Here is a 13,508-nt window from a genome sequence, read left to right as displayed (position 1 = left end):
CCGGTGGGCTGGAAAAGGTGGATACAGTCCTAGGAGACTCTTTCCTAGGAATGTATCCACCTTTTCCAGCCCACCGGAGCACCTGAAGGCTGAACTAATTTACGCAGGAAAAGTCATCAACTGCCGAGCCGAGAAGTTTGTGACGAATCGAATTTACTGTAAGTTCGCTCATCTCTAATTATTATTTTTGTTGTATTATTATTATTATTAGTAGTAGTAGTAGTAGTAGAGATGAGCGAATTTACAGGGATTCGATTCGTCACAAACTTCTCGGCTCGGCAGTTGATGACTTATCCTGCATAAATTAGTTCAGCCTTCAGGTGCTCCGGTGGGCTGGAAAAGGTGGATACAGTCCTAGGAAAGAGTCTCTTAGGACTGTATCCACCTTTTCCAGCCCACGGGAGCACCGGAAAGCTGAACTCATTTATGCAGGATAAGTCATCAACTGCCGAGCCGAGAAGTTCGTGACGAATCGATTTACTGTAACTTCGCTCATCTCTGAGTAGTAGTAGTAGTATTAAAATTTTTATATGTTAGATATGCATATTAGTATTACATATTATTATTATTATTTTTGTTGTGGATTAGCATTTATTTTGTATTATTATAATAATTCTTTATTCTTGTTATTTGTTGTATTTTTTTTATTTCATTATTATTATTGCAACTTTTATTTGTTGTATTTTTTATTATTATTGTTTGTTATTTATAATAATTTATGATCCATTGTGTTTTTATTATTATTTCTAATTATTATTTGTATTGCAAATTTTCTATGCAGTGTAGTTTAAATATTTATTATTTTTTGTTTAATTTTATTTATGTATATTATTATTATATTTATTTATTATTTGTATTATTGCAATTTGTATTTGTTGTGTATTTTTTATCATTATTATCAATATTACTATTTGTTGTGTATTTTTATCATTATTATCAATATTACTATTTGTTGTGTATGATTATTTATGATTTGTTGGGTATCATTATTATTATTATGTACTATTTATTATTTTTATTATTATTATTATTATTGCAATCTTTATTTGTTGTGTTTGTTTATTTATTTATTTATTTATTTATTATTATAACTTTTACATCTTACCTTTGAGTCTAATTGGTGGAAACTAACTTTTGGTACATTATGTTCTCCAAGGACGCCATTATCTGAGTCACCTAGATGAGTGACTTCTTATCTTATTTCCTTTATGTTTATTTTATTATTAGTTTGGTATTATTATTCATGGTTTATTAATATTATTATTTTATTGCAATTATTGTTTGCTGTGCATTTGTACTATGTATAAATATTATTTTTTATTTAATATTATCATTATTTATTATCATCATCATTCTCATCATCATCATCATTATTATTATGTAGTGTTATAAGACGGGAGCAAAATACTTAGAATTAAATTAATTGGTTTAGAATCTGCAAAAAAATGTAATTGAATCCGAAACTTTTAAGATTAAAGGGGTACTCCGGTGGAAAACTTTTATTTTTTTCTAATCCACTGATGCCAGAAAGTTAAAAAGATTTGTAAAATACTTCTATTAAAAAATCTTAATCCTTCCATTACTTATTAGCTGCTGAATACTACAGAGGAAATTATTTTCTTTTTGGAACACAGAGCTCTCTGCTGACATCACAAGTAGAGATGAGCGAACTTACAGTAAATTTGATTCGTCACAAACTTCTCGGCTCGGCAGTTGATTACTTTTCCTGCGTAAATTTGTTCAGCTTTCAGGTGCTCCGGTGGGCTGGAAAAGGTGGATACAGTCCTAGGAATGTATCCACCTTTTCCAGCCCACCGGAGCACCTGAAGGCTGAACTAATTTACGCAGGATAAGTCATCAACTGCCGAGCCGAGAAGTTTGTGACGAATCGAATTTACTGTAAGTTCGCTCATCTCTAATCACGAACACAGTGCTCTCTGCTGACATCTCTGTCCATTTTAAAAACTGTGCAGAGTAGGAGAAAATCCCCATAGCAAACATAGGCTGCTCTGGACAGTTCCTAAAATGGACAGAGATGTCAGCAGAGAGCACTGTGGTCATGATGTCAGCAGAGAGCTCTGTGTTCCAAAAAGAAAAGAATTTCCTCTGTAGTATTCAGCAGCTAATAAGTACTGGAAGGATTAAGATTTTTAATAGAAGTAATTAACAAATCTGTTTTACTTTCTGGCACCAGTTGATAAAAAAAAAACAAAAAAAAAAAACGTTCCCACTGGAGTTCCCCTTTAAAGTGTAGCTGTCATTTCAGGTGACTTTTCCGGATAAGCTGCTCTGAATGTGTACATGTGAAGAAGCACTTTTTCTGCCCATTATATAACTATATGGTAGTTTTCAGCAGATTTCTGCTCTGCAGGCTTCATCTATAATTTGGAGTTCTCCCAGAGCTGGTGGGCGGAGCTTCCTCCTCCCCTCTCCATAGACTTCTATTGGCTTGTCTTGCAAACACAGGACAAAGCTGAGCTGATTGGAATCCAGTCTCATAGCAGAAGGGGAGAGGGACGAAGCTTGACTAGAGGGGAGAGAAGCATTTTTGTGTAATCAGATTCAGTGGTCCCTCAAGTTACAATATTAATTGGTTCTGGGACGACCATTGTATGTTGAAACCATTGTATATTGAGACCAGAACTCTATGGAAATCTGGTCATTGGTTCTGAAGCCACCAAAATGTCATCCAAAAATAAGAAAAAAAAAGTGAGGATTAAAGAAAAATAAGTAGATAACTAATATAGATAAAGCAAATCCTTATATATAAAAGTAGGAAAGATCTGCTGGGAGCTGTAAATCACTGTTTATGTCAGTGTTTCCCAAGCAGGGAGCCTCCAGCTGTTGCAAAACTACAACTCCCAGCATGCCCGGACAGCCAAAGGCTGTCCGGGCATGCTGGGAGTTGTAGTTGTGCAACAGCTGGGGCCACCCTGCTTGGGAAACACTGGTCTATGTAGAGGACAGGAGCTTCTTCAGGGTCCTGTAAGTAAAAAAGTAATGGAGTCGCACCTCACCTGGTGTCCAATAGAGCAGCTAACCCTGGTACAGGTAAAGAGTACAGAACATGTAATAGCTCCCTGTACTGTAGGGGGCGCTACCAGACACCAGTAAGTGCATACGCTTCAGTAATACAGGTAAAGAATACAGAACATGTAATACCTCCCTGTACTGTAGGGGGCGCTACCAGACACCAGTCAGTGCATACGCTTCAGTAATACAGGTAAAGAGTACAGAACATGTAATACCTCCCTGTACTGTAGGGGGCGCTACCAGACACCAGTCAGTGCATACACTTCAGTGATACAGGTAAAGAGTACAGAACATGTAATACCTCCCTGTACTGTAGGGGGCGCTACCAGACACCAGTCAGTGCATACACTTCAGTAATACAGGTAAAGAGTACAGAACATGTAATACCTCCCTGTACTGATGGGGGCGCTACCAGACACCAGTCAGTGCATACACTTCAGTAATACAGGTAAAGAGTAGTACAGGACATGTAATACCTCCCTGTACTCTAGGGGGCGCTTCCAGACACCAATCAGTGCATGCACTTCAGTAATACAGGTAAAGAGTACAGAACATGTAATACCTCCCTGTACTGTAGGGGGCGCTACCAGACATCAGTCAGTGCATACGCTTCAGTAATACAGGTAAAGAGTAGTACAGAACATGTTATACCTCCCTGTACTGTAGGGGGCGCTACCAGACACCAATCAGTGCATACACTTCAGTAATACAGGTAAAGAGTACAGAACATGTAATACCTCCCTGTACTGTAGAGGGCGCTACCAGACACCAGTCAGTGCATACACTTCAGTAATACAGGTAAAGATACAGAACATGTAATACCTCCCTGTACTGAAGGGGGCGCTACCAGACACCAGTCAGTGCATACACTTAAGTAATACAGGTAAAGAGTACAGAACATGTAATACCTCCCTGTATTGTAGGGGGCGCTACCAGACACCAGTCAGTGCATACACTTCAGTAATACAGGTAAAGATACAGAACATGTAATACCTCCCTGTACTGATGGGGGCGCTACCAGACACCAGTCAGTGCATACACTTCAGTAATACAGGTAAAGATACAGAACATGTAATACCTCCCTGTACTGTAGGGGGCGTTACCAGACACCAGTCAGTGCATACACTTCAGTAATACAGGTAAAGAGTACACAGAACATGTAATACCTCCCTGTACTGAAGGGGGTGCTACCAGACACCAGTCAGTGCATACACTTCAGTAATACAGGTAAAGAGTACAGAACATGTAATACCTCCCTGTACTGTAGGGGGCGCTACCAGACACCAGTCAGTGCATGCACTTTAGGAATGCAGGTGTATTACTGGTGAATGCCCATTCTGATTTTTCGTTTCTTCTGGCCATTGATATGTTTCACAGATCTGGACTGTCTGTATATTGTATGTTGAGTCTGGTTTCAACTTACAATGGTCCAGAAAAGACCAGAAAAGATCATTGTTATGTTGTAACTGTTGTATGTTGAGGGATCACTGTATCAGCACTGGTTCAATGTGGGCAAAGCATGGTACTATGGGCACTGGAGCAATTTGGGTACAGTGTGACACTATAGGCCCTGCTGCAGTGGGGGCACAGTGTGGGACTATATGCTCTGCTGCAGTGTGGGCACAGTATGGCACTATACACTCTACTGAGGTGTGGGCACAGTATGGCACTATACACTCTGCTGCAGTGTGGGCACAGTATGGCACTATACGCTCTGCTGCAGTGTGGGCACAGTATGGCACTATACACTCTGCTGCAGTGTGGGCACAGTATGGCACTATAGACTGCTGCAGTGTGGGACTATATGCTCTGCTGCAGTGTGGGCACAGTATGGCACTATACGCTCTGCTGCAGTGTGGGCACAGTATGGCACTATACACTCTGCTGCAGTGTGGGCACAGTATGGCACTATAGACTGCTGCAGTGTGGGACTATATGCTCTGCTGCAGTGTGGGCACAGTATGGCACTATACGCTCTGCTGCAGTGTGGGCACAGTATGGCACTATACACTCTGCTGAGGTGTGGGCACAGTATGGCACTATACGCTCTGCTGCAGTGTGGGACTATATGCTCTGCTGCAGTGTGGGCACAGTATGGCACTATACGCTCTGCTGCAGTGTGGGCACAGTATGGCACTATACACTCTGCTGAGGTGTGGGCACAGTATGGCACTATACGCTCTGCTGCAGTGTGGGCACAGTATGGCACTATACACTCTGCTGCAGTGTGGGCACAGTATGGCACTATACACTCTGCTGCAGTGTGGGCACAGTATGGCACTATACGCTCTGCTGCAGTGTGGGCACAGTATGGCACTATACACTCTGCTGCAGTGTGAGCACAGTATGGCACTATAGACTGCCGCAGTGTGGGCACATATGGCACTATACACTCTGCTGCAGTGTGGGCACAGTGTGGCACTATACGCTCTGCTGCAGTGTGGGCACAGTGTGGCACTATAGACTTCTGCAGTGTGGGCACAGTATGGCACTATACGCTCTGCTGCAGTGTGGGCACAGTATGGCACTATAGACTGCTGCAGTGTGGGCACAGTGTGGCACTATAGACTGCTGCAGTGTGGGCACAGTATGGCACTATAGACTGCTGCAGTGTGGGCACAGTATGGCCCTATAGACTGCTGCAGTCTGGGCACAGTATGGCACTATAGACTGCTGCGGTGTGGGCACAGTATGGCACTATACGCTCTGCTGCAGTGTGGGCACAGTATGGCACTATAGACTGCTGCAGTGTGGGCACAGTATGGCACTATACGCTCTGCTGCAGTGTGGGCACAGTATGGGACTATATACCCTGCTGCAGTGTGGGCACAGTATGGCACTATACGCTCTGCTGCAGTGTGGGCACAGTATGGGACTATATACCCTGCTGCAGTGTGGGCACAGTATGGCACACTTACCACTCATTTATGATCATATAGATGATCTGTTTCTTTTGTACAATTTTGCTGATATATAACATAATGTGGACGATAGGTGGATCCATATATCCAGTCTTCCTCCACAGGTCAGGGGTCGGGGGCCTGACCCACAAGCTCAGGGTCATCCAGGCCCATCGGTCATTGATTTATCTTGTCTGTCTCATTCCAGGGCACAATCCATCATACATCTTATGTTCCATATCTCCGTCTTTATCTAAATGTCAGATCTCCAGCAAAATGTCAGCCTTCAGATCTGTGCGGAGGGGTCAGGGGTCATCTGGGTTGTGTAATTGAGAATTGTTCATGGGCCTCGTGAGGAGGAGGAAAAAGTCCTACAACTACCTCCGGATCATGTATGAAGGGAGGCTGTCCAGGCTATTGTAACAAACCCTCAGCTGAGAGCAGGACTAGCTATGTACAATGTATCAGTCTGGGGTCCAGGATGTTTAGCTCACAGAGCATTGTCTAGACTGGATACAATTGTATCACTTCTCAGCTGAGAGCAGGACGAGCTATGTACAATGTATCAGTCTGGGGTCCAGGATGTTTGTGGACTCCCCTATTAAATGTTGTTTATACAAGTCACCAGCAGGGGGAGAAGCCCCTCTCCATGTACGTATACTTTTTAGATGATGCCAGGCTATGGGGGTCAGCTGCAACCCCCCCCCCCTCCCCCACTACCCCAATCAGAGGGTCACATGACACATCCTATAGATATAACAAGAGCTCTAGGTGTAATCAGTCCGGGGGTCTCCTGATTGGCTCCTCTGGGCTCATGTGCGCCCCCTAGGCTACTTTAAGAGCACATGACATGGAGCCCATTTATGCTGGGGACAGGTTCACTTTAAATCCATCCCCAGGTGACCCCCATGTGACTCTTCCCCTCCTGGTATAAAAAGTTTTTTTTAATTTTTTAATGTTTTTTTTGTTAATTATAATTTTCCGCTCATGTTTGCGATGAATTTCCCGAGGACGCGGAGGACGTCTGTGATCGCCGAGCTTCCTGGAGACGTCGTCCATATGTATCAGTGCGAACAGCTGTTACTACGAATCAGGCGCCGCTACAATGTAGCAACAGTTACTATGGAAACCGGAGGCCACCCGGAGCGATTCCACTGTATACTGTAATAATTTATATTGGGGGGGGGGGGGGTGAAAACTTTGTGATAACTTTACAGAACTCCCCCCTGAGTCATCGCTTCATTGACTCTTCACATCTTCTTCTCCCACACAGTAAAGCAGTACTTTCCAAACAGTGTGCCTCCAGCTGTTGCAAAACTACAACTCCCAGCATGCCTGGACAGCCGAAGGCTGTCCAGGCATGCTGAGAGTTATAGTTTTGCAACAGCTGGAGGCACACTGTTTGGAAAATGCTGCAATAAACCCACAGATCCTGAGTGCCAACTCCATCTGTAGAGCAGTTGCCTGCAAACTATGGACTACAACTCCCAGCATGCCCCGACACCCAAAGGCTTTCTGGGCATGTTGGCTGTTGTTGCTTAAGTCCAAACATTAGAAACTGCTGTAGAGCAACGTTCCCCGACCTATTGTTCTCCAACTTTTTCAAAACTACTACTCCCATCATGCCCTGACAGCTTATGACTGAGCCGTCCTCTCTGTCAGTATTCCTCTACCTGTTGTTCTTCACCTGTTGCAAAACTGCAGTATAACTCCCATCATGCCGACAGTCTATGACTGAGCCGTGGTTTATGTCACTATTCCCCAGTGTTCTTTAACTATTGCAAAACTACAACTCCCATTATGCCCCTTGAAGCTTTTGAGTGGGGATTCTCTATGTCAGTATTCCCCAATCTGTGGCTCTCCAGCTGTTGCAAAACTACAACTCCCAGCATGCACTAACAGCCTATGCCCGAGCCATCCTTTATCACTGTGTTTCCCAACCTGAAGTTCTCCAGATGTATCAGGACTATGACTCCCATCATGCCCCTGACATCTGTAGAGAGTAGGATACAGCGGCTTCTGCTGCCTGCTCCTTGGCATTGAACTTTAGGTGATTATACATTATAATGGACCCTATATAATAAGATGATATATTATAATGGACCCTATATAATAAGATGATACATTATAATGGACCCTATATAATAAGATTATATATTATAATGGACCCTATATAATAAGATGATACATTATAATGGACCCTATATAATAAGATGATACATTATAATGGACCCTATATAATAAGATGATATATTATAATGGACTCTATATAATAAGATGATATATTATAATGGACCCTATATAATAAGATGATACATTTTAATGGACCCTATATAATAAGATGATATATTATAATGGACCCTATATAATAAGATGATATATTATAATGGACCCTATATAATAAGATGATTATACATTATAATGGAACCTATATAATAAGATGATGATACATTATAATGGACAAGATATAATAAGATGATTATACATTATAATGGACCCTATATAATAAGATGATATATTATAATGGACCCTATATAATAAGATGATATATTATAATGGACCCTATATAATAAGATGATATATTATAATGGACCCTATATAATAAGATGATTATACATTATAATGGACCCTATATAATAAGATGATGATACATTATAATGGACCCTATATAATAAGATTATGATACATTATAATGGACCCTATATAATAAGATTATGATACATTATAATGGACCCTATATAATAAGATGATACATTATAATGGACCCTATATAATAAGATTATATATTATAATGGACCCTATATAATAAGATGATATATTATAATGGACCCTATATAATAAGATGATATATTATAATGGACCCTATATAATAAGATGATTATACATTATAATGGACCCTATATAATAAGATGATGATACATTATAATGGACCCTATATAATAAGATTATACATTATAATGGAACCTATATAATAAGATGATGATACATTATAATGGACCCTATATAATAAGATGATGATACATTATAATGGACCCTATATAATAAGATGATTATACATTATAATGGACCCCATATAATATGATAATACATTATAATGACCCTATATAATAAGATGATTATACATTATAATGGACCCTATATAATAAGATGATACATTATAATGGACCCTATATAATAAGATGATATATTATAATGGACCCTATATAATAAGATGATACATTATAATGGACCCTATATAATAAGATGATATATTATAATGGACCCTATATAATAAGATGATACATTATAATGGACCCTATATAATAAGATGATACATTATAATGGACCCTATATAATAAGATGATATATTATAATGGACCCTATATAATAAGATGATATATTATAATGGACCCTATATAATAAGATGATATATTATAATGGACCCTATATAATAAGATGATAATATATTATAATGGACTCTATATAATAAGATGATTATACATTATAATGGAACCTATATAATAAGATGATTATATATTATAATGGACTCTATATAATAAGATGATAATATATTATAATGACCCTATATAATAAGATGATTATACATTATAATGGACCCTATATAATAAGATGATTATACATTATAATGGACCCTATATAATAAGATGATAATATATTATAATGGACTCTATATAATAAGATGATATATTATAATGGACCCTATATAATAAGATGATAATACATTATAATGGACCCTATATAATAAGATGATTATACATTATAATGGACCCTATATAATAAGATGATACATTATAATGGACAACATATTATAAGATGATACATTATAATGGACCCTATATAATAAGATGATTATACATTATAATGGAACCTATATAATAAGATGATGATACATTATAATGGACAAGATATAATAAGATGATGATACATTATAATGGACCCTATATAATAAGATGATTATACATTATAATGGACCCCATATAATATGATAATACATTATAATGACCCTATATAATAAGATGATTATACATTATAATGGACCCTATATAATAAGATGATACATTATAATGGACTCTATATAATAAGATGATAATACATTATAATGGACCCTATATAATAAGATGATTATACATTATAATGGACCCTATATAATAAGATGATACATTATAATGGACCCTATATAATAAGATGATAATATATTATAAAGGACCCTATATAATAAGATGATTATACATTATAATGGACCCTATATAATAAGATGATGATATATTATAATGGACCCTATATAATAAGATGATAATACATTATAATGGACCCTATATAATAAGATGATAATATATTATAATGGACCCTATATATAATAACATAATGATACATTGTAACAAAGTCATCATGTGATGTTTTGGTCCCGCCCCTCCCCCGTCTCCCAGCATCACTTCTGTTCATTATCACTGATTAGCAGAAGGCATATGAATGGCCCCGAGCGGTGGGAGCTCAGGATGATCCAGATGGGGCTCAGATCAGCGCCGGTGCCCCCCCCCCCCATCACGCTGATTTCCCTACATCATTAACCCTTTTTACCAATGGTATAATTTTCCTCCTGTTTTTTTTTAGGCGCCATATTGGAAAACAGCGCCACACCTGTCCACAGGTTGCATGTGGTATTGCATCTAAGTCCTATGCATTTCAATACAGCGATTCCCAGGGGCCCTATCGCTCTACAGCAGTGTTTCCTAACCAGGGTGCCTCCAGCTGTTGCAAAACTACAACTCCCAGCATTCGGCTGTCCGGACATGCTGGGAGTTGTAGTTTTGCAACAACTGTAGTGAAGCACTGTTCTATAGTATGTACCCCCCCCCCCCCCATCTCTGATGATCAGTCGCCATCACTCGCTGCCTCCTACGCTCCCTCTCATTATCAGACGAGTGTCACCAGATCTCAGCGAGAAATCTTATATAACGGGAAGTGACAGCTCTGACTAAAGATCTGAACACTCAGCCGGCGCAAAAAGAAGAGCTACCGGGAGACGCGAGAAAAGCGAAGCCCTCCCCTCCCCCACCGGCAGCTCCTCTCTCCTGAAATACTCTGTGCTGCTTTGACCTTACATTAGATGACTATGCTCTTAGGGTACGTTCACGCTACGGAATCCCCGCGGAAGCGTAAGCGTAATTCCGCAGTGTGAACTTAACATTAGTGTGAATGGGTTTCCGCGAGACCCGTTCACACAGGAATTTCCGCGGTGGACAATTCCGCCGCTGAAGTTGTTCCGTGCCTAGAAAGAACATGTTCACCCTTTGCGCGGATTCCGCGAGCACTGCATGACGGCTCAGTGCCGGCGGCCCTAGCGCCGAAGTATTTTCGGCGGCGGCCGCCAGACGGAATCTCCGCTCGCTGAATGCCGCAGTGTGAACGCACCCTTATGCTGAAATACTCTGTGCTGCTGTATGACCCTGCTGCTTTCACTATGTAACTACCAGTCCTTAAAGGGGTACTCCGGTAGAATTTTTTTTTTTTTTTTTTTAAATCAACTGGTTCTGGAAAGTTAAACATATTTATAAATCACTTCTATTAAAAAAAAAAATCTTAATCCTTCCAGTACTTATCAGCTGCTGTATGCTCTACAGGAAGTTGTGTAGTTCTTTTCTTTCTGGCCACAGTGCTCTCTGCTGCCACCTCTGTCCATGTCAGGAATAGTGATGACCGTCAGGGGCCATATTCGAATTTGCGATATTTCGCGAATATATGGACGAATATTCGTCCTATGTTGGCGAAATTCACATATTCGCTTTTTTATTATTATTATTTTTTAATTAATGATGACATTTGCAGAGTGCGCATTCGCGATTTTATCTTTCACCTAAAAGAAGGGAGGGATCAGTGTTCTCTGGCAGGGCCGATATTCGCGAATATTTGCATATTCGCCTATACGAAAATAATATTGGAGCCTTCTTTGGAGCACAAGCTGGAAGCCGGTGGGACGATCACTTTTTTGTTTGATGTGAACTGTAAAGAAACAAAACGGAGATTCGTCATTACCAATATATATTCTAAATATTCGCAAAATCGCGAAGTGCCGATATTCGCGGTAAAAATTTGCTTTTAGAATATTCGCGGTCAACACTAGTCAGGAACTGTCCAGAGCAGGAGAAGATCACCAGAACAAACCTCTCCTGCTCTGGACAGTTCCTGACATGGACAGAGGTGTCAGCAGAGAGCACTGTGACCAGACAGAAAAAAAAATCCAAAAAGAAAAGAACTTCCTCTGTAGTATACAGCCACTAATAAGTACTGGAAGGATTAAGATTTTTTAATAGAAGTAATTTGCAAATCGGTTTCACTTTCTGGCTCCAGTTGATTTTAAAAAAACAATAGTTTCCCCCTTTAATCTTACATTACACTGATCTGATCTGATCCTGAAACCCTCTGTGCCGCTGGGTGACCCTGCTCCGTGGAAGTGGAATATGTCAACTATCAGACTTTGCACTGGGAGTTGTAGTTTTGCAACAGCTGGAGGCACATTGGTTGGGAGACACTGGCCAACGGCTGTCCGGGCATGCTGGGAGTTGTAGTTTTGCAACAGCTGGAGGCACACAGGTTGGGAGACACTAGCCAACGGCTGTCCGGGCATGCTGGGAGTTGTAGTTTTGCAACAGCTGGAGGCACACTGGTTGGGAGACACTGGCCAACGGCTGTCTGGGCATGCTGGGAGTTGTAGTTTTGCAAGAGCTGGAGGCGCACTAGATGGGAGACACTAGCCAACGGCTGTCCGGGCATGCTGGGAGTTGTAGTTTTGCAACAGCTGGAGGCACACTGCACTAAACGAATGAAAAACAAAGATGGATACAGCACAAAAACTGAGCCCCGAGACATCTCTATAGGCGGAGAAATTTTAATAAAAATTATAGGATTCAGAACAGGGGGATTTTAAGCATTACAAAAAACTAATGAATAAAAGATAAATAAATAAATAAATCTTACCAACCTGAAGAATCATAACAATAGTGAACGATGTAAAAAAAAAAATATTATATTGTAAAAAAAATTTTTAAATCCCATCCAAAATTGAAGTTAAATTATTATTATTTTTATTACTATTTTTATTATTTTTTTTAAACCTCCTCCAAATTTGCTAACAAAATTATCATTTCTATTATTTTTTCTACTTTTCTTTAAATCCCATCCAAAAGTGAAATAAAATTATTATTTTATTATTATTATTATTTTTTAAACCACCTCCAAATTTGCAAAAATAAATAATAATAATAAGAATAATTTTTATTTTATTTTTATTTGTTTGTTGGTTTTCGTTTCGCAGCATATATTACGGTAAAATGAAGATGTTATTACAAAGTAAGATTGGTCCCGCAAAAAACAAGCGCTTGGATGGAGAAGTATAGAACCACATTGATCTGTATGAGGAATCACATGATTCCTCCGAAAAGTCTCCTAAGGGGTTAAAAGTGTAAAAAAAAAAAAGTTTCAAAAAAGTTTCAAAACACACACATTAACCCCTTCCTTATTAAAAGTTTAAATATCCCCCCTTTTCCCAAATTCCATATAAAAAATATATTAACATAA

Source organism: Hyla sarda, chromosome 2 (assembly GCF_029499605.1).
Source record: "Hyla sarda isolate aHylSar1 chromosome 2, aHylSar1.hap1, whole genome shotgun sequence".
Lineage (NCBI taxonomy): Eukaryota > Metazoa > Chordata > Amphibia > Anura > Hylidae > Hyla > Hyla sarda.
Note: the sequence above shows the minus strand (reverse complement) of the source record.